The following is a 25,996-nucleotide window of genomic DNA, read 5'->3' as shown; positions in this document are numbered from 1 at the left end:
GGGATTAATAAATGATAACATTTAGTCTGTCATACCTACCATCTGCGTGGCATTGCACCCACTGATCTCACTGAAGGGTAGACCCCCTTTGCTGAAGTTTTTGAACTGTGTCCTAAGTATCAGGTGGCCTTATATACAGTCACAGGACATGACACTACCTGCCAGGGTGCTTGACTTCCTGGTTCCAAAAGTTGTTGTTGTGCCTTTCCTCACAGTAACACATGAGTGAGTGGAATGACGACCAGGATCACTGAGCCCTGGCTTTCCCAAGAGCTCTTGTTCTGTATAAACCTTCTGGCATCATATTAGCAGCTACACTGGCCAATAATAACTGCAGTTATCAAGCATGATAAGCCAAATACTATGCCAAGTATTCAATATGATCACTTTTCTTTTCTGTTTTCTACTTTAGCATTAGTCACTCAGATGTGTCCAACTCTTTGTGACCCCATGGACTGTGTAGCCCACCAGGCTACTCTGTCCATGGAATTCTCCAGGCAAAAATACTAGAGTGGGTAACCATTCCCTTCTCAAGGGGATCTTTTGCACCCAGGGATTGAACCCAGGTCTCCCACACTGTAAGCAGATTCTTTACCAACTGAGCCAGCAGGGAAGCTTTCATATTGCCTGTTTATTACCTACTTTATATTACCTGTTTATTACCTACTTTCTAGTCCTGTTTAACAACTTAAGGAGGTAGATCCTGAGATGATTACTTTTATGTATCAAAGTGACTGAGGGTTGCCCAGATGGCTGGTAAAATATTATTCTGGCTATGTCCCTGAGGGTATCTTTGAAAGAGACTAGCATTTGAATCAGAGAAGGCAATGACACCCCACTCCAGTACTCTTGCCTGGAAAATCCCATGAATGGCAGAGCCTGGAAGGCTGCAGTCCATGGGGTCGTAGAAGTCAGACACAACTGAGCGACTTCACTTTCACTTTTCACTGTATGCATTGGAGAAGAAAATGGCAACCCACTCCAGTATTCTCGCCTGGAGAATCCCAGGGACGGGGGAGCCTGGTGGCCTGCCGTCTGTGGGGTCGCACAGAGTCGGACATGACTGAAGCAACTTAGCAGCATCAGCATTTGAATCAGTAGACTAAGTAAAGGGCATCACCCTCACCAAAGCAGGTGGACATCATCATCTAGCACGTTGACGGCCTGAGTAGAACAAAAAGCAGAGGAATGGCAAATTCCTGCTCTCGACTTCAGTGTGACATCCATTTCCTCCAGCCCTCAGACACTGATGCTCTGGAGTCTAGGGTTTTCAGAAACAGACTAGGACTTAAACCATTGGCTGCCTGATTGTCAGGCGTTTGGGTTCAGATTTAATTATCCCTGGCCTTTCTGGTTTTCCACTTTCAGATGGCAAATTGTGGGACTTCTCTGCCTCCATAACAGCATGAGACAATTCCTATAGTAAATTTCCTCTTATAGATATATCTATCTCTATATATCCTATTGGTTCTGTTTCTCTGAAGAGCCATGACTAATACAGTCCTATTATTATTATCTTGGTAACGAACAGACATCATTCTGTTGTTTTTGAGATTGCATCCAAATACTGCATTTCAGATTCTTTTGTTGACTATGGTGACTACTCCATTTCCTCTAAGGGAATCTTGCCCATATAATGGTCATCTGAGTTAAATTCACCCATTCCAGACCCTTTTAGTTCACTGATTCCTAAAATATCGATGTTCACTTTTGCCATCTCCTGTTTGACCACTTTCAATTTGCCTTGATTCATGGACCTAACATTCCAGGTTCCTGTGCAATATTGCTCTTTACAGCATCAAACTTTACTTCCATCACCAGTCACATCCACAGCTGAGCATTGTTTTCACTTTGGCGCCATGTCTTCATTCTTTCTGGTGTTATTTCTCCACTCTTCTCTGGTGGAGTGCCCTAGGTGAGGAATCACACCATCGTGGTTATCTGGGTCATGAAGATGGGCACCTCCTGCCCTGGGGAGTTCGTCTTTCAGTGTCAAATATTTTTGCCTTTTCATTCTGTTCATGGGGTTCTCAAGGCAAGAATACTAAAGTGGTTTGCCATTGCCTGCACCAGCAGACCATGTTTTGTCAGAACTCTCCACCATGACCCATTCATCTTTGGTGGCCCTACACAGCATGGCTCATAGTTTCATTGAGGAGATATTCAGTATCACAGTAATCTAAGTCTATGCCCCAGTCAGTCATGCTGAAGAAGCTGAAGTTGAATGGTTCTATGAAGACCTACAAGACTTTCAAGAACTAACACCCATAAAAGATATCCTTTTCATTATAGGGGACTGGAAAGCAAAAGTAGTAAGTTAAGAGATACATGGAGTAACAGGCAAATTTGGCCTTGGGGTACAAAATGAAGCAGGTCAAAGGATAACAGAGTTTGCCAAGAGAACGCACTGGTCATAGCAAACACCCTCTTCCGACAACACGAGAAGACTGTACACATGGACATCACCAGATGGTCAACACCAAAATCAGATTGATTATGTTCTTTGCAGCCAAAGATGGAGAAGCTCTATACAGTCAACAAAAACATACCAGGAGCTGACTGTGGCTCAGATTATGAACTCCTTATTGCCAAATTCAGACTTAAATTGAAGAAAGTAGGGAAAACCACTAGACCATTCAGGTATGACCTAAGTCAGATCCCTTATGATTATACAGTGGAAGTAAGAAATAGACTCAAGGGACTAGATCTGATAGATAGAGTGCCTGAAGAACTGTGGATGGAGGTTTGTAACATTCTGCAGAAGGCAGTTATCAAGACAATCCCCAAGAAAAAGAATACAAAAAGGCAAAATGGTTATCTAAGGAGGCCTTACAAATAGCTGAGAAAAGAAGAGAAGTGAAAGGTAAAGGAGAAAAGGAAAGATATACCCATTTGAATGCAGAGTTCCAAAGAATAGCAAGGAGAGATAAGAAAGCCTTCCTCAGTGATCAGTGCAATGAAAGAGAGGAAAACAATAGAATAGGAAAGACTAGAGATCTCTTCAAGAAAATGAGAGAGATAAGAAAGCCTTCCTCAGTGATCAATGCAAAGAAATAGAGGAATACAACAGAATGGGAAAGACTAGAGATCTCTTCAAGAAAATTAGAGCTACCAAGGGAAAATTTCATGCAAAGATAAGCTCGATAAAGGACAGAAATGGTATGGACCTAACAGAAGCAGAAGATATTAAGAAGAGATGGCAAGAATACTCAGAAGAACTGTACAAAAAGGATCTTCATGACCCAGAAAATCACGATGGTGTGATCACTCATCTAGAGCCAGACATCCTGGAATGTGAAGTCAAGTGGGCCTTAGAAAGCATCACTACGAACAAAGCTAGTGGAGGTGATGGAATTCCAGTAGAGCTATTTCAAATCCTGAAAGATGATGCTGTGAAAGTGCTGCACTCAATATGCCAGCAAATTTGGAAAACTCAGCAGTGGCCATAGGACTGGAAAAGGTCAGTTTTCATTCCAATCCCAAAGAAAGGCAATGCCAAAGAAGGCTCAAACTACCACACAATTGCACTCATCTCACACGCTAGTAAAGTAATGCTCAAAATTCTCCAAGCCAGGCTTCAGCAATGCGGGAACTATGAACTTCCAGATGTTCAAGCTGGTTTTAGAAAAGGCACAGGAACCAGAGATCAAATTGCCAACATCCGCTGGATCATGGAAAAAGCAAGAGAGTTCCAGAAAAACATCTATTTCTGTTTTATTGACTATACCAAAGCCTTTGACTGTGTGGATCACAATAAACTGTGGAAAATTCTGAAAGAGATGGGAATACCAGACCACCTGACCTACCTCTTGAGAAATCTGTATGCAGGCCAGGAGGCAACAGTTAGAACTGGACATGGAACAACAGACTGGTTCCAAATAGGAAAAGGAGTACGTCAAGGCTGTATATTGTCACCCTGCTTATTTAACTTCTATGCAGAGTACATCATGAGAAACGCTGAACTGGAAGAAACACAAGCTGGTATCAAGATTGCTGGGAGAAATATCAATAACCTCAGATATGCAGATGACACCACCCTTATGGCAGAAAGTGAAGAGGAACTAAAAAGCCTCTTGATGAAAGTGAAAGAGGAGAGTGAAAAAGTTGGCTTAAAGCTCAACATTCAGAAAACGAAGATCATGGCATCCGGTCCCATCACTCCATGGGAAACAGATGGAGAAACAGTGGAAACAGTGTCAGACTTTATTTTTGGTGGGCTCCAAAATCACTGCAGATGGTGATTGCAGTCATGAAATTAAAAGACGCTTACTCCTTGGAAGAAAAGTTATGACCAACCTAGATAGCATATTCAAAAGCAGAGACATTACTTTGCCGACTAAGGTCCATCTAGTCAAGGCTATGGTTTTTCCAGTAGTCATGTATGCATGTGAGGGTTGGACTGTGAAGAAGGCTGAGCACCGAAGAATTGATGCTTTTGAACTGTGGTGTTGGAGAAGACTCTTGAGAGTCCCTTGGACTGCAAGGAGATCCAAGCAGTCCATTCTGAAGGAGATCAACCCTGGGATTTCTTTGGAGGGAATGATACTAAAGCTGAAACTCCAGTACTTTGGCCACCTCATGCGAAGAGTTGACTCATTGGAAAAGACTTTAATGCTGGGAGGGATTGGGGGCAGGAAGAAAAGGGGACGACCAAGGATGAGATGGCTGGATGGCATCACTGACTCGATGGATGTGAGTCTGAGTGAACTCCGGGAGTTGATGATGGACAGGAAGGCCTGGCGTGCTGCAATTCATGGGGTCGCAAATAGTCAGACACGATTGAGCGACTGAACTGAACTGAACTGAGAATATATCATGCAAAATGCTGGGCTGGATGAAGCACAAGCTGGAATCAAGATTGCCAGGAGAAATATAAATAACCTCAGATATACAGATGGCACAACCCTTAATGGCAGAAAGCGAAGATGAACTAAAGAGCCTCTTGATGAAAGTGAAAGAGGAGAGTGAAAATGTTGGTTAAAACTCAGTATTCATAAAACTAAGATCATGGCATCTGGTCCCATCACTTCATGGGAAATAGATGGGGAAACAATGGAAACAGTGATAGACTTTATTTTCTTGGGCTCCAAAATCACTGTAGATGATGACTTCAGCCATGAGATTGGAGATGTTTGTTCCCTGCAAGAAAAGCTATATCCAACCTAGACAGCTTATTAAAAAGCAGAGACATTACTTTGCCTACAGAGGTCCATCTCAAAGCTATGGTTTCTCCAGTAGCCATGTATGAATGTGAGAGTTGGACTATAAAGAAAGCTGAGCACCAAAGAATTGATGCTTTTGAACTGTGGTGTTGGAGAAGACTCTTGAGAGTCCCTTGGACTGCAAGGAGATCCAACCAGTCCATCCTAAAGGAAATCAATCCTGAATATTCATTGGAAGAACTGATGCTGAAACTGAAATTCCAGTACGTTGGCCACCTGATGCAAAGAACTGACTCATTGGAAAAGACCTTGATGCTCAGAAAGATTGGAGGCAGGAGGAGAAGGGGACAACAGAGGATAAGATGGTTGGATGGCATCACCGTCTTGATGGACATGAGTTTGAGCAAGCTTTGGGAGTTGGTGATGGACAGGGAAGCCTAGTGTGCTGCAGTCCATGTGGTACAAAGAGTCAGACTCTGAGTGACTGAACTGAACTGATTATTATCTTAATTTTACAGATGAAACAAATAAGTCTTTCATAAGTTTAGATGCCTAAGGATCGCAAGAAGGAAGGCTACTTTCAGGCCCAGGCAGCCTGGCTCCAGAACCCATGCTCTGAACCCCTAGGCCTAACTACCTCTTCAGAAGTTACATATAGAAGCTTTACATATAGAAAGTGTAAGCATAGCTCATGCCACCACATGGGTGGAATTGTATGAAGCTTTTTTGTTTGTTTTAATGTCAAAAGCTATCCAAGATAATGTAAATCTTCACTGGGTCACAACTGAAAGAAGCCGATTTTGGATTCATATACTTATCCATCAATCATTCATCGATTGCTTACCATGTACGTGGTCTGTTGCCTTAGAATCCAAGGGAAATCACAGTTTGAAACTGAGCGCTTTTCTCCCCCACAGAGATGTCTTGACCTTTCAGCAGCATTCAGTGGAAACAGTGAGGCCAGGCACAGAGGAATGAGCAGACAACAACGCAGGTCAGTGAATAATCATGTTCCACAGTTAATACCACAAGTAAGAGGGACAGTAGGAATTTAGAGAAGAGAGATACCCCTTTTGGAAGAGATGGGCCCTGAGCAGGGTTCCAACAACCCTGCAGAGAAGAAGGAACACTCGCGCACTCATTGACCACCAGGAACCTTCCTGTGTGTGGGGTCGCTTTGCTGGTCACCAGAGTCAACGTGGTCAAGGAGCTTAGTCTCTCATGTGGGGACACCATGATGCATGCCAAGGCACTAGGAGAGGGAGCGCGCAGGAGGGTGGTGTCCTGGGAGCTGGGAAGACTTCCTGCAGACAGCGGCATCTGGACAAGAGAGGGAATGAGGGGAAGGCTTTGGCAGACCGAGGGGAAGCTTGTGCAAGTGCATGGAAATGCAGGCTGTGTTCAGTCAGGGTAGATGGAGGGAACACCTTGGACAAAGAGAAAAGATGAGACTTAGCGGTACAGGGTGTGGACTGCCCTTTCTAAGGGAAGGGGAGGTCCTCTGGGAGGGGGTTCTTGGAAAGATGTCCTTTTGCTTATAATATAGCTGTTCTAGATTATCTTACCATTTTCTAGGGTTTTTTTGTTTGTTTGCTTTGTTTTGTTTTCATTTTCTTTTCATTATTACTTTTAAGCTTTAGTGGGGTGTCATTTACATGTAATAATATTGACCAGTTTAAAAAAAACAGAGCGGAGCAGATCAGAGCCCACCAGAGAACTGTGACTTCTTTCTCAGCACTCTGACATTCATCAGGATAGGAAGAAAAAGATTCTCCCTCTGTCCATGCAGTGTATGAAATCAGGTCTTCCTCTCACTGTTTCTCCTTCACTAAGCTCTGTTGGTTGAACTGGGTGACGTCCAGGCTCTGCGTCCGTGCAATCAACCAGAGAAGTCAGACTTGGCCATAAAAGCATCATTTCCTTCAAAGAGAGCACCCTTCCTCCCTCTGTCTGTCCCAGGGGTTCTGCATAATGTCTGCTTAAGGGAATTGGGACATGTCCAGAAAATGGCCTTTTTTTAATCTATAGGACAAGGTTTTCAGATGAAGTCAGAATTAGACTGAAGAAAACCAGGTGGCAGTCTCATAGGTGTCCTATTTGACACCTGGTGAAACTCCCATTTTTCTTAGCTTTCATAGGAATCTGGATGTGAAAGGGAAGTGCTATTACTTGGGAGGTGATTATTCCCTCCACCAGAATACAGGGCTGAGGACAGGAGTGTCCCCTTCTTTGCCACGGGTAGAGGAAAAGAGGTTTCTGTCCCCTCCTCCAGTTTGAAATTGAGCACCTTTTCCCCCCACACCAATATTTTACATTCTGTTTTGGTTCCTTGACTCTCCCAGCACTATAGTTGAACTGAAAGTTGATTAAACACCTTCTTGGAATTTGCTTGAGACCCTAACCTTCATGTATTTTATGGACCTGTGGAAAATTGTGTTGCACGTTCCAAACAAGTAATAATAGACTTTGAAAATACAACGTGTTGTTAGATGACAACTCTTTATCCTAATAACAATTTTCATTGCCTGGCAGAGTGGGTATAAGACTTGAGGGAGGCCTAGCATGCCTGGCCTTAGAAATGATCAGAATTGTAAGAAAACTTAGAGGTTATTTTCAGATGAGGAAGCAGAAGCTGGTGAGAGAAAATGATGGGACAGCCTGTGGCTGAACTGGCTTCAGAGCAAGGCTTCATGCTCCGAGTCCATGTCCATTTTCCATCTTATAATTCAGTTTGAGTTGACCTGAAGAAGCAGCCACACATGCAGATGGGGAAGGTTGTTGCCTACATTTGAGGGAACCCCAAAAAGAAAATTTACTGGGTTCTTCCATTAAGAAAGAAAGAAAAAAATGAAGACAAATCTCCATGAAAGTTTCATCAGTTAGAGTTAGGTTTGGCTGTGAGTAACTGAAACCCAAAATAACAATGGCTTCAACCACATAGAATTTATTTCCCTCTCATGAGTCCAGAGGAAAATGGTCCAGGAATGGGGAGATGGCTGTATTCCATTACATCCCTAGAGAGCTGAGCCCCTTCCAGCTTACCTGTTTTATCATCCTTTGTCTGTGGCCCTTGCTTTCACAGTCCAAGGTGGTGCCTAGGATGGCAGTCATTACAGCCAGGCTGGAAGAAAGGACAAAGAAGAAGAGGAAAGATCTAAGTGCCAACTTCCCTTTATGAAAACATCCATCCAGAAACTGTAACCCGACATGTCTGCTCCCATCTCATTGATCAGAACTTGGCCTCAGGGCAACAGTATGATATAAGGAAAGATGAGAAATATAGTGTTTATTTTGGGCACTGTGGGCCCAGCTAAAAATTATAGGGTCTATCCTTGTGTCTACCACAACAATGCTGAGAAATTTGACATATATTGATTTGCTCTTCTGAGTTATTATATTCCAGGCCTTTTTCAAAATACAAATCCTGGGAGGGGTACCATTATCTATGTTGTCCAGTGAGAATATCAGTTCTTTTGTGGTAAGAGAGATGAGCCATTGTAAGACAAAACCGTAAGAAAAGTCCAGGCCACTTGGATCATAGGAAGTGGCTCTGGAAGAGGCAGGGGAGCAGAGCTGGAAAAGATCTCAAAAAGAGTGTACAGAAAACAGATTCATACACACACACACACACACACACACATACGTGAATATGATGGTGGGCAGAATATCAGCAAACCAACCCTAGCCAATAGGGCAGAAACACAGATCATGCTCATGGCAGTATATATGTATATATAGCAAAAGTCACATAGGAAGGATCTCTCTCTATAGATAGATAGGTAGATAGGTATAGATATAGATATCCTGGAATAGGAAATTGTAACCCACTCCAGTATTGCCTGGAGAGTCCCATGGACAGAAAAGCCTGGGAGACTATAGACTATGGGGTTGCAAAGAGTTGGACACAACTGAAGCAATATGTATCTATGTGTGTGTGTGTGTGTGTATGTATAGATAGATAGATGATGAGCGCTGATTTGTTGATATTCTGCCCACCATCTTTCTCTACTTTCTAAGGCAACATTGGATTCAATCTCCTCCAGCCTCTCTGGGGGCTTATGGGATTTAGACAGCTGTTGCCTTGTCTTCGTACAAGTTGTGGTGGCCAAGGATGTGTGATTTATCTGACCCAGGATGCCAGCTGCCCTGCCAGTTTTAGCCTGTTCACGGACAAGGTCGCAGAGCAGCTCACATTTAGTTGCAAATTGAGGGCCACTTCCAGCAAATTAATAATTCTTCGCTCTCATCAGCCTTCCAAAAGGATGGAATGTTAGAGTTTTGAAGTCTTGATTGGGGTTGGCCAACATTGGACTACATATTATTCAGTCCCCTGGGTAACTTTTGGCAGCTCCTCAGCCTCTCCAGTCTTCCTCTTATCACAAGGCTTTTACACATGCTAGTCTCTCTGTGCCTGGAATGTTCATCTCTCCCCTTTTGGCTAGGTAATATCTACAGAGCTTCCAGGGGAAGATTTCCCTGACATCTGGAACTAGGGAAAATGTCTTCGCCACAGCTTTTCATGTGGCATCATGTAAGTCTTTGTGTCATTTGTCACGGAAGTAGTTCTACATTCATTTGTGTGATTGTTTACTTGCTTAAGTTTCATGGGAACAGCCTTGGTCCACCATGGTATCCCCTCTACCTAGCACAGATGGACACATATGTATGCATTCTATACATTCAGCTGAGTAACGAGGTCCCCCTGCACATTTGTCTCAAACCCTAATACAATTGCACAGATTTTTCTCAACATGTTGACCATGAATCCCCTGCTCAGATTTACCTGGTTGACTCCTTTAAAGGGCACATTCCTGGGCTCATCTCCTTCCTCCTCCAGAATCATCTGGATCGGGCCTGGGACTCTGCATGTGAACAAGATTCCCAGGTAACTATTAAAAGAACCAAAATGATTGAGCAGCCCTACCTATGAGAAAGGCCTTCCCTGGTGGCTCAGTGGGTAAAGAGTCTGCCTGCAGTGAGGGAGAACCATGTTTGATCCCTGGCTTGGGAAGATCCCCTGGAGAAGGAAATGGCAACCCACTCCAGTATTCTTGCCTGGAGAACTCCATGGACAGAGGAGCCTGGAGGGCTACAGTCCATGGGGTCACAAAGAGTTGGACATGACTAAGTGACTAACGCTTTCACTTCCACCTATGAGAAGATTAGGAAGATAGCACAGCTGGGTATTAAGACCCCCATTCTAGGCACAGGAATGTGGCTCTAGGATGAGACTGTTATATTCAGGAATTCTCAATATGCTTAAACTTGATAAAGAAACCTATAAGACAAGTTAGCCCTTTGAGATTTGAAGACATCCTAGAAAATTTAGAGACAGTTGATTGCTGTGCTTAGGTGAAGGGTATGTGGAAATAAAACAATGTGTGTTCACTGTAGCACTTTTGTACAGAGGGCTTTTTAAGAAGTAAAAATAGGGACTTTCTTGGTGGTCCAGTGGTTAAGACTCCATGCTTCCATTGCAAGAGGCGTGGGTTCGCTTCCTGGTCAGGGAACTTATCCTACATGCTGTGTGCTGGGGCCAAAAAAAGTAAAGCAAAGACATGGCTGTTACCAGTAACTTGCTATCTTCTCCCCCAACATCTCCAAGCCCACATCCCCAGGTGAAGTGGTGACATGGAGTATTGAATAAAAAACTGAGATCTCTGTGGAACCCTGGGTCTGATTTCAAGTCTTTGAACTTATTAAGACATACACTGTATTCATCTATTGAGGACATCCAAACCACTGAGCTGATAGTTTTAATTCTGTTTTCTTTGAAAAATAATTGAGGTGTACTACATCCTAAAGTTGACATGAGCAGTCACCCTCAGTGAAATCCAAGCATACAATTCAACAAAGGTAGGGAAAATCCTTTAAAGGAAGTGTTCTCCTAAGTGTTCTTATCTTTCTTTTGCCCACCTAGTTGCTCTTTTTACTTCACCACAAAGATATTCTTCATCCTCTCTGAAGACTCTCTTCTCCTCTCTCTCTATTTGAGGGAATGTTCCTATCTTTTAAATCATAGATTCTTTAGCTTCCAAGGATGTTTTTCTTTTTTCTCATCACTTCAGGACTTGCTTCCTCTTTCTAATATTTCCCCAATATCTTTGATAATCACTGTCATTTCTCTTTAAAAGTATAAATCATTATATTGTCTCACCAAATACCCAACTCCTATATAGAGAGTTCCACTGAAAATAACAATGCAAATGGTTGTATTAATTGGGATTATGAATGAAGAGGAAAAGTTCAAACCATAAAACATAAGGCAAAAATGACTATCCCAAAGAGAACTCCAAATGTAGCAGCCAGAGGAGGACTAGGAAGAAGTCACTATGTTCACATTGCCACCTCCTTGAGAACAGAAACAAAATCTTACCTCTAGTTCTCTGCAGTTCTTAGCATAGTGCCTGATACACACGAGGTTTCAAGAAATACTTCTTGCATAAATGAATGCGGAAGGAAGGATCCCCAATTTTAACTGCTAGTTTTAATGTATAGTTGCTGTTCAAAGTAAACTTCTGAACCCAAAAAACTTTATTGTGGCCCCACAGGTAAGTTACTTGCAGATGATCCAGACAGTGGGTTGTAGTCAAGAGTTATGAGAGCGATCTCTTCCTTGCAGTCCATAATATTCTCATCCAGTTCTTGTGATCTTCTACTTGAAGGTCCCCAATCCTTCAGAGATCTGTCTAGGCCCTAGTCATGAAAAAGAAATCCTCTGCTGACAAATATAGGGTATTTCTGCTAAAAGCCCCTTTGTAGTGTTAGCCAAATATATTTCATTGTGGTGTTATGGAAAGTACATGGGTTTTGGAGACAGCCATCTGATGCTGCAAGTTAATTATATGGGGCTCAACCTTCTCATCTTGAAGATGGAATAATGACACCTATATTTTGTCTTTGTGGGAATTAAAGATCATTAATGTAAGGGGCTCTGGATATTACAGAAATTCAACAAATGATAGCTCTTCCCATTCAAATTAATCTCTGCAGGGGCAGGCATGCTTGTCTGCTTTGTCGCTGCTGGCTCCTAGAGCCTGACACAGAATGAGCACCTGTTCATATGTGTTGAATAAATAGCGTATTTGTTTACTTACCAAGTCACAGACCAGAAAGAAATGCATCCTTGCATTTTGAATATTCTAAAATAGCATGGTGTATAGTGTTTCTATGAGCATCTGGCTTTAAGACTGTGTAGTATGCCAGCAACAGCTGTGTGTTTTCTTCTTCTTTTTTTTTTTTCTCTTTTTGTTATGTGTGTTTTCTATACAACAAGTAGGACCATGGTGGGTGATGTATATCAGTGGATCTCAAAGTGTGATGTCCAGACCAGCAGCATCAGTAGCACCTGGGAACTTGCTAGAAATGTAAATTCTCGGGCTGCACTCCAGACCTACTGACTCAGAAATTCTGGGGGTGGGGCCAGATCTGTTTGAATAAGCCCTTTGGTTGATTGTGACATGTGCTAAAGTTTGAGAACCAGAACCACTGGCATGTATAAAACCCTCCGTGCTATGATCAGAAGTGATATGAGAATAGATGATTTGCATCTATAACATATAATCCAGTGTAGATTTTAGAATATGATGCTTACAGAATTCATATCTTCCAGACATTGAACCTTCAGGAACCTAAGCTGAGTGACAGATTATGAGCTCAAATGCTTAATCAGCTGACTCTCCTTACTACTTGATCTGTGGATGTGTGCTACAAGGACTTCTGAAACTGCTGCACTTTTACTGTGGTGCCTATTATTGGCTGAGCGTTTGGGTTTCCTTCAAATTCCTATGTTGGAGCCCTAACCCCAATATGATGGTGATGGAGCCTTTGGGAGGTAATTTGGTTTAGATGAGGTAGTGAAGGTGGAGCTCCAAGATGGAATTAATGCTATTATTAGAAGGAGGCACCAGAGTTCTCTTTGTCAGCCATGCAAAGATACAACATGATCTGCAAGCCAGAAAAAGGGCCCTCACTAATTACCCAACCATGCTGGTACCCTGATCTTAGATCTCCAGCTTCTAGAACTGCAAGAAAATAAATATCTGTTGTTTAAACCACTTAGTTTATGGTATTTTGTTACAGCAGCTTGAACTGACAGTGCTGGAGTAGACCAGTGACCTTGACTCAAAAGAAGATCCAACTATGGGCTAGCTTTCAATTCTTACACTAGTTAAGATGCGAGCCAAACCACTGTCACAGGGACCCCCCCAAAAAACAAAGTGGTCAAAGAAAATGATAATTATTTCTTCCTTCTCTGACAGCCTGGAGGTAATGATCCAGGCTGGCAAGATGGTCCTCTTGCATGAAGTTATCAAATGACCCTTGTTCTTCTATCTTGTTACTCTGGCCTCCTTGATGGTGTTGTCCTTCTTTGCATGACTAACGCTGAGTCAGTTCCAACTCTCCATTACATCTTATTGCAAGGAGAAAATCATGGACAAGTGTCTTTGGCTTTAAGAAGATGATGCCAGATTTATACATCTCACTTCCATTTATACCCCATTACTCACAAAGTTGCACCCAGGTGCAAGGCAGACTGGGAACTGTAGTGCGTGACTGCAGCCATGCACACACATACAGCAAGGAGGGTTCTATATTAAGAGGGAGAAGAGAAGAAAGTGGAGGAGGAGGGGAAGGAGAAGGAGAAGGACAAGAATAATCCCAGGAGAGGGTTAGCGGCCTCTGTCAGTGTTCTCATCAGTTTCTCAGTTTCCCTTCTCATGGGACCCCACTGTTTTGTGCAGATTCTCCTTGGAGTCCCATGAGACTTCTGTTAGATCCTCCCTTTCTTAAATTATCTTGAGATGATTTTTACCAAATTCTCCAGATTAGAACAGCCTCCCGTAAATCTCTCAGATGTTAGTGAAGGTTAAATGAATCACAGTGTGACATAATAGCATAATTTGCAATAGCCAAGATATGGAAACAACCTAAGTATTCATCAGCATGGTGAATAAAGTATAAAGTATTTATATATATATATGGAAAACTCAGCAGTGTCCACAGGACTGGAAAAGGTCAGTTTTCATTCCAATCCCAAAGAAAGGCAATGCCAAAGAATGCTCAAACTACCGCACAATTGCACTCATTTCACATGCTAGTAAAGTAATGCTCAAAATTCTCCAAGACAGGCTTCAGCAATATGTGAACCATGAATTTCCAGATGTTCAAGCAGGTTTTAGAAAAGGCAGAGGAACCAGAGATCAAATTGCCAACATCCGCTGGATCATGGAAAATGCAAGAGAGTTCCAGAAAAACATCTATTTCTGCTTTATTGATTATGCCAAAGCCTTTGATTGTGTGGATCACAATAAACTGTGGAAAATTCTGAGAGAAATGGGAATACCAGACCACCTGACCTGCCTCTTGAGAAACCTATATGCAGGTCAGGAAGCAACAGCTAGAACTGGACATGGAACAATAGACTGGTTCCAAATAGGAAAAGGAGTACGTCAAGGCTGTATATTGTCACCCTGCTTATTTAACTTATATGCAGAGTACATCATGAGAAACACTCGGCTGGAAGAAGCATAAGCTGGAATCAAGACTGCTGGGAGAAATATCAATAACCTCAGATATGCAGATGGCACCACCCTTATGGCAGAAAGTGAAGAGGAACTAAAAAGCCTCTTGATGAAAATGAAAGAGGAGAGTGAAAAAGTTGGCTTAAAGCTCAGCATTCAGAAAACGAAGATCATGGCATCTGGTCCCATCACTTCATGGGAAATAGATGGGGAAACAGTGGAAACAGTGTCAGACTTTATTTTTGGGGGCTCCAAAATCACTGCAGATGGTGATTGCAGCCATGAAATTAAAAGACACTTATTCCTTGGAAGGTAAGTTATGACCAACCTAGATAGCATATTCAAAAGCAGAGACATTTTACTTTGCCAACAAAGTTCCGTCTAGTCAAGGCTATGGTTTTTCCAGTAGTCATGTATGGAGAGTTGAACTGTGAAGAAAGCTGAGCGCCGAAGAATTGATGCTTTTGAAATGTGGTGTTGGAGAAGACTCTTGAGAGTCCCCGGGACTGCAAGGAGATCCAACCAGTCCATTCTAAAGGAGATCAGTCCTGGGTGTTCTTTGGAAGGAATGATGCTAAAGCTGAAATTCCAGTACTTTGGCCACCTCATGTGAAGAGTTGACTCATTGGAAAAGATTCTGATGCTGGGAGGGATTGGGGGCAGGAGGAGAAGGGGACAACAGAGGATGAGATGGCTGGATGCCATCACTGACTCGATGGATGTGAGTCTGAGTGAACTCCGGGAGTTGATGATGGACAGGGAGGCCTGGCGTGCTACGATTCATGGAGTCGCAAAGAGTCAGACACAATTGAGCGACTGAACTGAACTGATATGAATAGAAAATTTGCCATTGCATAAACGTTGATGGACTTGGAGGATGCTATGTTAAGTGAAACAAGTCAGAAACAGAAAGATAATATTAGATAAAGATATCTGTTTAAAGATAAAACAGAAAGATAAATACTGTCTGATATCACTTATATGTGGAATATGAAAAATAAACCAGTGAATGTAGCATAAAAGAAGCAGATTCACAAATATAGAGAACAAGCTAGTGGTTACCAGTGGGTAGAGGGAAGTGGGAGGGGCAATATACGTGTAGGGGACTAAGTGGTACAAAGCTTTAGGTTATAAAACAAAGCATATATTGTGTAGCACAGGGAATAAGACCAATATTGTATAACTATAAATGGAGGATAACCTCTAAAATTGTGAATGACTATGTTGTATACCTGAAATTTATATATCAATTATAACTCAATAAAAAGTAAAACAAATAAAAAATAAAATACATCATTTTCCTTTTTACTGTGTTGATATTTTCATTGATGGTGTAAAAGCAATATTGGGAAAAATTGTGATGCCTTACAACAAATCAAACAGTAGTATAAAACTGTATTTTTTTCACAACTAGATAAACACAGTAAAAAAAATTGTTTCATTTAATTGCATCTTTGAGGAATGAGTAAAAGTAATTTTCTAAGCCTCATTCCTTGAATATTAATTTTTTTATTCTATGTAGTAAAGGAGAAATATGCACAATGCTTTTCTGTAGCAGATGAAAATATAATGGGAGCCCTAAATTATTTGTGTCATTGTGTTGTGGGGTCAACTAGCCACTTTTTAAATAGAAAGTCATTTTTACCTGAGCGGATGATAGACATAAAAATTATAGTTAATCAAGACTTGGATGTCTAGTAGATATCTTTCTTACAAATTAATAAAGCAGTGCTTCATTTCAAGAAAAAAAAATTAAACATAATGTGACAAGTGGTGGGCTCAGAGAGAGCACTAAACACAAGCACCAAGTGAAAGTACTGGGCAGTTCTGACTACCAGAACGGCCGTAAGGGGAGACAGGGTAAGAACATCTCCTGCAGATAGTTCCGAGCTGTCCTGAACACTCCTCATGGCCTCCTTCAGGAGCTCTGAGCCCAGGCAAGACTGCATTTACTTGTCTTTGGCAGTTTTCATTCTCTTTCTGCATTTTTTGCCAGTGGGCTCTCTGCCATCAGAATTCCCATATCCTGTGTCTATCCTTCACATTTCTGTGTTCCGCTGTGTGCATATGCCCTAGAGATTCCTTGGGACTCTCTGCTTATCATTAAATGTGAATCTCTAGCAATGGGGAGATTTTAGGCCCATTGGGATAGTAGTTTCAGTACATTAGGGGTTTTTGTTGCCCTGCAAATAAAACCTAAGCCCAGGCTTTCCGGCCCGTTATGGCAATATCTCCCTGTCCTCATTTCAGGATAATAGTCTGGTGAGAGAAATAGCGTCTTTTTCTTCCTTTCGTTTTTATTTTATTTTATTTTATATTTTTTTTAATTTCTAATTTTTTTAAATTTTAAAATCTTTAATTCTTACATGCGTTCCCTTAAAAAATTGCAAATAGAACTACCTTATGACCCAGCAATCCCACTTCTGGGCATACACACCGAGGAAACCAGAATTGAAAGAGACACATGTACCCCAATGTTCATCGCAGCACTGTTTACAATAGCCAGGACATGGAAACAACCTAGATGTCCATCAGCAGATGAATGGATAAGAAAGCTGTGGTACATATACACAATGGAGTATTACTCAGCCGTTAAAAAGAATTCCTTTCGTTTTTAAAGTAACTTTGCTTATTTATTGTTATGACTATTGTTGGCTGTGCAGGGTCTTGCCTGCTGTGCGGGCTTTTTCTCTGGTCGTTGAGTGGGGACCACCGTCTAGTTGTGGTGCACAGGGTTCTCACTGCGGTGGCCTCACTTCTTGCGGAGTACGGGCTCTAGGAAGCACAGGCTTCAGTATTGCCTGCGTGGGCTCAGTACTTGCGGTTCCTGGGCTCTACAGCACGGGCTCAGTAGTTGTGGCACAGGGTCTTAGCTATTCCACAGGGTCTTAGTTACTCCACAGCATGTGGTATGTTCCCGAACCTGTGTCTCCTGCGTTGGCAGGCAGATTCTTTACCACTGAGCCACCAGGGAAGTCCCTGCCTTTAGTTTTAATTTATCATTTAAATGATTGACATGCTCTGCTTAGCCGCTCAGTCATGTCCGACTCTGCGACTCCATGGGTTGTAGCCCACCAGGCTCCTCTGTCCATGGGGATTCTCCAGGCAAGAAAACAAGAGTAGGTTGCCATGCCCTTCTCCAGGGGATCTTCCCAACCCAGGGTTCGAGCCCAGGTCTCCTGCATTGAAGGCGGATTCTTTATTGTCTGAGCCACCAGGAAAGCCCAATGGTTGATGAGTCCACTAACTCATCAACACTTGGATCCCTTCTGGGCTTCCATTTCTTGGAAGAAATAGGTAGAATTCTTGGCTCTTTTCTCTCACAACGTTGTCTCCTTCTCCAGTCCTTTCGAAGTTGACTGTTTGATGTACAAATATCTGGACAAAATAAAGTGCTGGGATTGCATAGTCGGGTGTCTAGTGATGGGTTATGATAAACTGAGGAGAAGCGAAAGAAACATTCAATGGGATTTTGCACATTCAAGATTGAAAACAAAGTCAGTGTTTAGACTTAATCAGCACAACACCTGTCTTTGGCCTCATTTCTCCGGGTTTCTTAGTTCTGTCTCTGGGTAGTTTGTTCTTCCATGGTTCCTGACTCTTAGTGAAATAACGGGACAACTGCAGTCCCATGACACTCTGTTCATGAAAGGCTTCATTTGTGGAAAGGAAGATGAAAGGGTAGGGAGTGGGCTCAACATAAGGTGAACAGTCATTGTGTGCCAGGCACTGTGGGATGCTTTCAATTTTCAAATAAACTAAAGAATAGTTAATATTTTGACTTATGAGAAAACTGAGCCTTTGACTGATTAAATAATATGCCCATATCACTAATAACTGATAAGTGGTAGAGCCCAGAATCTGAATGAGGTTTGCCTGGTTTTTAAAGTCTGCACTCAAAATAGGCTTCAGCAGCTTTATACAAAGAGTCTTCCATGAATAGTTATCCCTTGGCAACAAGGGAAGGAAGATGGTCCATTTTGACTGTGTTCTTTATCCATGGATGGAGGGTGGAGGGAGAGTGGGGACCACTGGGAGTGAATTCATAATTTATCAAGAGGTGGCTAGATTCTGCCAGTCTTACTATTTGACTCCAGGAAAATCTATTTTCTTCTCTGTGACTTAGTTTACAACCAGATTTTTTGAAACAAACAAACAAACAAACAAAAAAACCAAAAACCAAAAAACAACAGTCTTACTGTTTGACGGGCTTAATAAAAACTTGGATAAAAGATCATATAAAAACCCTATGTATGAACAGGAACTACAGATGTATGAATATAAATAATAGATTTTAAATACTCCATGTAAAAGCTTTCTATACAGAGCAACTTCGATTTAGTTTCACTATTGTACGAGACTTTTTTCTTAAAGTTAGGCCCCATATCTTTACCAAGGAGTCCTAAAATATTAGAACTGAAAGTGACCTTGGACATTAGCAAGCCTAACATTCTCATTTTTGGACTGAAGACAATCTCTTCTTCTTTTTCCCTTACATGGCCTAGTGCCTTGACTTGTATCTAGCATTATTAAATAGCAAATGAATAAATAGTGAATGTTTTGTATATGCTTTGTCATTTGGCCTCACCCCCGTACCTCTGTGAATGAGAATACAGGAGCAATCTGAACCTTGGATCACATTTTATACAATCATTAATCACTCCTTTAAGAGTTTAGTTGTTTTTATGAGCTTTTCCCTCCTGAAATGACCTTTCCTAACAGCTGAGGTTTAGCTTAGAGTATGAAATGTGAATTCAGTGTATTCAAACATTTTGTAGGAAACGAAACATTCCAGTGTCTTGATTGGATTAGGCCTACAGTGATGACAAAATCAGCGTTTGGGTAACAGGATGACACTGTTGCTCTACAAGGCTGGGAACTGTAATGGCAAGTTCCTCTGCGCCTCAGGCTCCCTAGCTGGCTTTGTGGCTGTGTAAGCCCATGCAGGTGTGTGTAACCCACGCAGGTGAACAAGTAATGCTCTGCTGTCACCCTCTCTAAATTCGTCATAATTTTTATCTAGTGGGCCTGCATTTTGATTTTGCACTGAACCATGCAAATTACATAGCCAGTGCTGCCTGGCTCCCTATGTGTACCTGAGCATTTTCTCTCTTCCTATAAGTTCCCCACCCCCTTTCTTAAAGGCAGAGCTATCACTTGCTCCCATTTTCCTGAGATCTGAAACATTCGTGAGGTCTTTAACTATAATAGATAGCCAACAGGCACATGAAAAAGTATTCAATATTGCTCATTATCAGAGACATGCAAATCAAAGACACAATGAAGTATCACTTCACACTGGTCAGAACGGCTATCATCAAAGAGTCTACAAATAATAAATGCTAGAGAAAGTGTGGAGAAAAGGGAATCCTCATACACTGTTGGTGGGAATGTAAATTGGTGCAGTAACTATGGAAAACAGTCTGGAGGTTCCAAAAACACTAAAAATAGAGTCACCATATGATCTAGCAATCCTGGGCATATATCTAGAGAAAACTGTAATTTGAAAGGATACATGCACCCTAATGTTCAAAGCAGCACTGTTCACAATAGCCAAGACGTGAAAATAACCTAAATGTCCGCTGACAGATGAATAGATGAAGATGTGGTATTCGTGTATGTATATACATGCAGGTACACACACACATCAATTCCAGCCAGTCCATTCTGAAGGAGATCAGCCCTGGGATTTCTTTGGAAGGAATGATGCTAAAGCTGAAGCTCCAGTACTTTGGCCACCTCATGCGAAGAGTTGACTCATTGGAAAAGACTCTGATGCTGGGAGGGATTGGGGGCAGGAGGAGAAGGGGACGACAGAGGATGAGATGGCTGGATGGCATCACGGACTCGATGGACATGAGTTTGAGTGAACTCCGGGAGTTGGTGATGGACAGGGAGGCCTGGCATGCTGCGATTCATGGGGTCACAAAGAGTCCGACACAACTGAGCGACTGAACTGAACTGGACTGAACACACACACATACAATGGAATACTATTACTCGTCCAGAAAGAGAATGAAATAATGTCATTTGCAGCAACATGGACAGACCTAGGGATTGTCATATTAATTAGAGTCAGACAGAGAAAGACATATATCATTTGATATCACTTATACATAGAATCTAAAAAAAATGATACAAATGAATTTATTTACAAAACAGAAATAGACTCACAGACATAGCAATTTATGGTTACCAAAGGGGAAAGTGGGAGAGGGATAAATTAAGAGTTTGGGATTAATAAATACACACTGCTATATAGAGGATTGGAGAAGGCAATGGCACCCCACTCCAGTACTCTTGCCTGGAAAATCCCATGGACGGAGGAGCCCTGTAGGCTGCAGTCCATGGGTCGCGAAGAGTTGGATGCGACTGAGCGACTTCACTTTCACTTTTCACCTTCATGCATTGGAGAAGGAAATGGCACCCCACTCCAGTGTCCTTGCCTGGAGAATCCCAGGGACGGGGGAGCCTGGTGGGCTGCTGTCTTTGGGGTCACACAGAGTTGGACACAACTGAAGCGACTTAGCAGCAGCAGCAGCAGCATATACAGGATAGATAAACAACAAGGACCTCCTCATAGCACAGGGAACTATATTCCGTATCTTGCAGTAACCCACAATGAAAACAGTCTATAAAAGAATAGAATGTGTGTGCGTGTGTGTGTTGTGTAAGTGAATCACTTTTTATGGTACACTTGAAATTAGTGCAACATTGTAAATTAACTACACTTCAATTTAAAAAATAAAGTCACTAACCCTGTCCTCCAAACCCCAAACTGTGTTGTTTATGCCTTTTGCTCAATTAGTGGGATGGAATGAACATGTGTTAATCATTGACTTATCTCATTTCGCCATCACCTCAAAACTGTGAGATAAGAGCTATTATTCGGATTTTACAGATGAGAGTGCTGAGGCTCAGGGAAGTTGGTAAGTGGCAGGGTTTATGCATTGAATTCTGATTTGTCTGACTCCAAGCCCATCCCATGTCTCTACCTTTGCTCATCTGAAACCTGTCAAACTTCCCCTTGGATCGAAGCACTACCTGAAAGGACCAATGCCCTTTTCCATCATTTGTACAGCCTTACATTTTGCACAAGACCTTTCCCAGTTGTTTGGTTAACAATTTTGGTTAGCTAGGGTTCTAAACTCTGCCACGGCAGGGTCTGGACGGAAAGCGACTTTGCCCAGATGAAGCAGCATCACTGCTCCAACTGATGGGAGTGGGAGCAGACACAGCAGACTTGCAGCCTCAAGGACTGGCGTGCTCTGGGGTCTGCGGCTGAGCCGCACGCATGTGCCTCACTCAGCAACACCTGCAACTGTGTCGTGCTAAGTGCACGTACTCATTGCTTTTACAAACCTCTGTCCAGCATCAGCCTTGCTCTAGGGCACTGTACTAGGCCCTGCAGAGACTGTAATGAGGAAGACACTGCTGCTGCTGCTAAGTCACTTCAGTCGTGTCTGACTCTGTGCGACCCCGTAGATGGCAGCCCACCAGGCTCCCCTGCCCCTGGGATTCTCCAGGCAAGAACGCTGGAGTGGGCTGCCATTGCCTTCTCCAATGCATGAAAGTGAAAAGTGAAAGTGAAGTCGCTCAGTCGTGTCCGACTCTTTGGGACCCCCATGGACTGCAGCCCACCAGGCTCCTCCGTCCATGGGATTTTCCAGGCAAGAGTACTGGAGTGGGGTGCCAGTGCCTTCTCCAGAAGAAGACACAGCCTGGCAGAAAGGTGTCAACTCTTAACTCTCTGTACCTCAACATTTTGCCAGCCATGGTTCTGAAGTTGAGTCAGGCATCAAAGAGAATTTAGGAAATGGGTGGAATATTATTTCTGAAGCTCACAGGAATTCTCCCTGGCTTGGACCTTGCTACAGATCAGGGTCATTGGTCATGTGGCATACCTATACCTGTCCTAATTTGCACCCTTGGACTAATAGCTGACTCTGGTCAGTCTTGTACTTTCCTCTATTTCAGTAGACAGAAACCCAGTTTCTGAAAATTGACATGAAGAAGAGTTGAGCAGCTAACAAGTTCTACCCTGGGTCTCTACTCTCTACTTGGCTACAGTGCTTTGTAAAACCATTGATTGTTTAATAGCCTCAAGAAGCCAGCAGGGCGAGGAGGCAGAATTATATTCAGCAAATGCAGGAATGGAGTGTGGTTCTCTGTGAATGTTTCCATGGTAACAATGATAACAGCTTATATTTATAGACTCTCTATCTCCAAGGAACTCAAAGCGCTTTACAGACACATTATCTTCTTCTATGGGGCAGAGGGAAGGGAAGAGGGAGACAAGGGGGGTGACAAGGGCAGGGGAGAGAGAAGGGGGCAGGCGATGGCAAAGGAGGAGGAAGAAGGAGAGGAAGGAAGAGTGGGAGGGAGGGAAAGTGAGTATGAGCAGGAGAGGAGAGGGGAGGGACAGAAGGCTGCGACCTGCTATTATGCATATTTCACAGATGACACAGAGTGGGGAAGTCAGTGACCCAAGGCAGCATGATAAGCCAGTGACAGATGGTAGATGGGATGGCCCTAGTGGCTCATGTAACTCCTGAAACCCTTGCTGTTGGCACTGGGCACATGCCAGGGCTGAGCTGCCATCCCCCAGTTATCTAGTTCTGGGTCAGCAGATAACTCCAGGATGTCAAAGGCAGTTTGGTTCAACTATTGTTGACATGAAACACGAAGACTATTTTTTCCACGGAGTATCGGGGATAATGTCCAAAACCCTTATAGCCAGAAAGCCACCAGACAATCCCAGACGGCATCCCCAGGAGCGAGAGGCTTATATGTCCTGCTCATCTAAGACAAAAAGGACCACACACCGAGGTCTGCACATACTGATGAAGATGGTTCTTCAAATGGAGCCCATTTCAGCCTCCCTAGGACCTTTGGAGGGAATGCTTCTGGATAATTCCCCCTGAGACATGCATCTGCTCCTTGAGGTGTGTGATGTTGCTTAAAGTTATTCGAAAGCTGTAGCCTATGAAATTGAATCTACCATTCTTTGTATAAAATCATTTGTATGTGTGAAGCCAACCTCTTCTGGAGGAGGCCTAACCTCTGGGGTGGGATGGAATGGCTCTCAGACTCCTTCATCCTGGGGTCATTTCTGTCCCCTTTCTTATTTAGTCAGAGTTTGTCAACCCTAGTCCCCATTTCTGACCCACATAAGCCTGTTTTCCTGCCTCTTACTATTACCTCTCTACCACTTTGACCTTTGGAAAATAGGGTCTGTTTTCTTTTTTAAAAGAGCCATTCTCTGCAGAGTATCTACTAACCCAGCCAGCAGTCCCCGTGGCACCCCTGAGAGACAAAGACCATCCTCCACCAGGGTTTCTGGGGTCTTTATAAACAAACCATGCCAGTTCCTGCAGCCCTGGACCTCAGGCTTAAGCAATAGATGAGCTTCTTGCCTTTGGTCTGTTTAGGCTGCAGGGGCCCTTGGATGAAGGGGTTGGTAGTTTGGAAGTTCAGGGACTGAGCCCCAGGAAAGTTTAAATATTTGATTTACAAATAGGCTCTGACCCCCAAAGCAAAAAGAACTTAAATAAGGGACACTCTGAAGAAGAAAGGAATAGTTTGCTGGACCTCCTGGTTCCCAGCACCATGTTAGGTACTTCATGTGTAGCGATCAGGGCTCTGAGGCTGAACATCCACACTGAACTTCTTTATCTTCCCCCAAGTCACAAACTCCCTCTTACCTCCTGGCCTTGGGCTCCATGCGGAAGGAATCCTGTTTTGTTTGCTATTGTCTCCCCAGAGACAGTTCGGTGTCTGTTAGAGACTCAGTGTGTGTAAATAAATAATCTTCCTATTCCTATGGCTCAACCCTGGTCCCCTCCATCCTCACACAATTTCTTGGTTTACCTGTTCCTCTTTCAATGTGTGTGCGCTCAGTTACTCAGTCATGTCCAACAGTTGGCAACTCCATGGACTGCAGCCCACCAGGCTCTCCTGTCCGTGGAATTTTCCAGGCAAGAATATGGGAGTGGGCTGCCTTTTCCTGCTCCAGGAGATCATACTGACCTCTTCCAAAGTCTCAGATATGGTCCCCCTGCTTTTTCTTATATGTTACCTTTCTCTTCATAGCCCTTACCACACAGTATGACTTTTGTTTATGTTCATATAAGTTTCTAGATGCCATTGAAAGGGGCTTTTGAGTGTAGAAAACATTATTCAAAGGTTTACTTTTTGCAACAGGTGATTGGATAAAGAAGATGTGGTACGTATATACAATGGAATATCACTTAGCCATAAAAAAAATGCCACTTGCAATAACATGGATATAACTAGGGGTTATCATACTAAGTGAAGGAAGTCAAAAAGAGAGACAAATATCATATGATATCACTTATGTGTGGAATTTTAAATATGGAACGAATGAACCCACCTACAGAATAGAGACAGATTCTCAGACATAGAGAATAGACTTGTTATTGCTAAGGGGGAGAAGGGGTTGAGGAGGAATGGATTGGGAATTTGGGGTTAGTAGATTCAAATTATTATATACAGAATGGATAAACAACAAGGTCCTAATGTATAGCAGGGAACTAGCAGGGTCCTAATGTATAGCAGGGAACTATATTCAATATCTTGGATAAACCATAATGGGAAAGAATATAAAAAAGAATGTCTATACGTATATGAGTCATTTTGCTGCACAGCAGAAATGAACACAACGTTGTAAATGATCTACACATCACTAAAAAATAAATTTAAAAAAGAAACGAAAAATTCCACAAAGATTTACTCTTTATGTTAAATGTTAATATTCCACTTATTAAAGTTAAAATTAGAAAAATATAGTTTTTTTTTAGCTCAGCTTATACATGTAATTATTTTATTTTTTGGTCTAGCAGAGTTTAGCAACCACTTCTAAAGGGTCTATGAATATAGTTGATTATCTTTAAACATTCTAAGCTGTTATTAATTATATATCTACACACACACATATTTAGTTTGCCAACTCTGCTCCCCATTTATTATCCTTATAGACCTTGTGAAATATATATATGTATAATATACATATTTTAATCAACAAAACTTTCTGGAGTACTTCAATGCATTTAACCTCTTAATTTACAACTGTTGTTGTTTAGTCCCTAAATTGTGTTCAACTCTTGCAACACCATGGACTTGTAGCCCTCTAGGCTCCTCTGTCCATGGAATTCTTCAAGCAAGAATATTGGAGTGGGTAGACATTCCCTTCTCCAGGGAATCTTACTGACCCATGGATTGAACCTGCATCTCCTGCTTGGCAGGTGGATTTTTTTACCACTGCGCCACCTGGTTATAGGGCTCTAAATT

This window comes from Capra hircus, chromosome 16 (assembly GCF_001704415.2).
Source record: "Capra hircus breed San Clemente chromosome 16, ASM170441v1, whole genome shotgun sequence".
NCBI lineage: Eukaryota > Metazoa > Chordata > Mammalia > Artiodactyla > Bovidae > Capra > Capra hircus.
The sequence above is the reverse complement of the archived record's forward strand: the minus strand, read 5'-3'. Positions refer to the sequence as shown.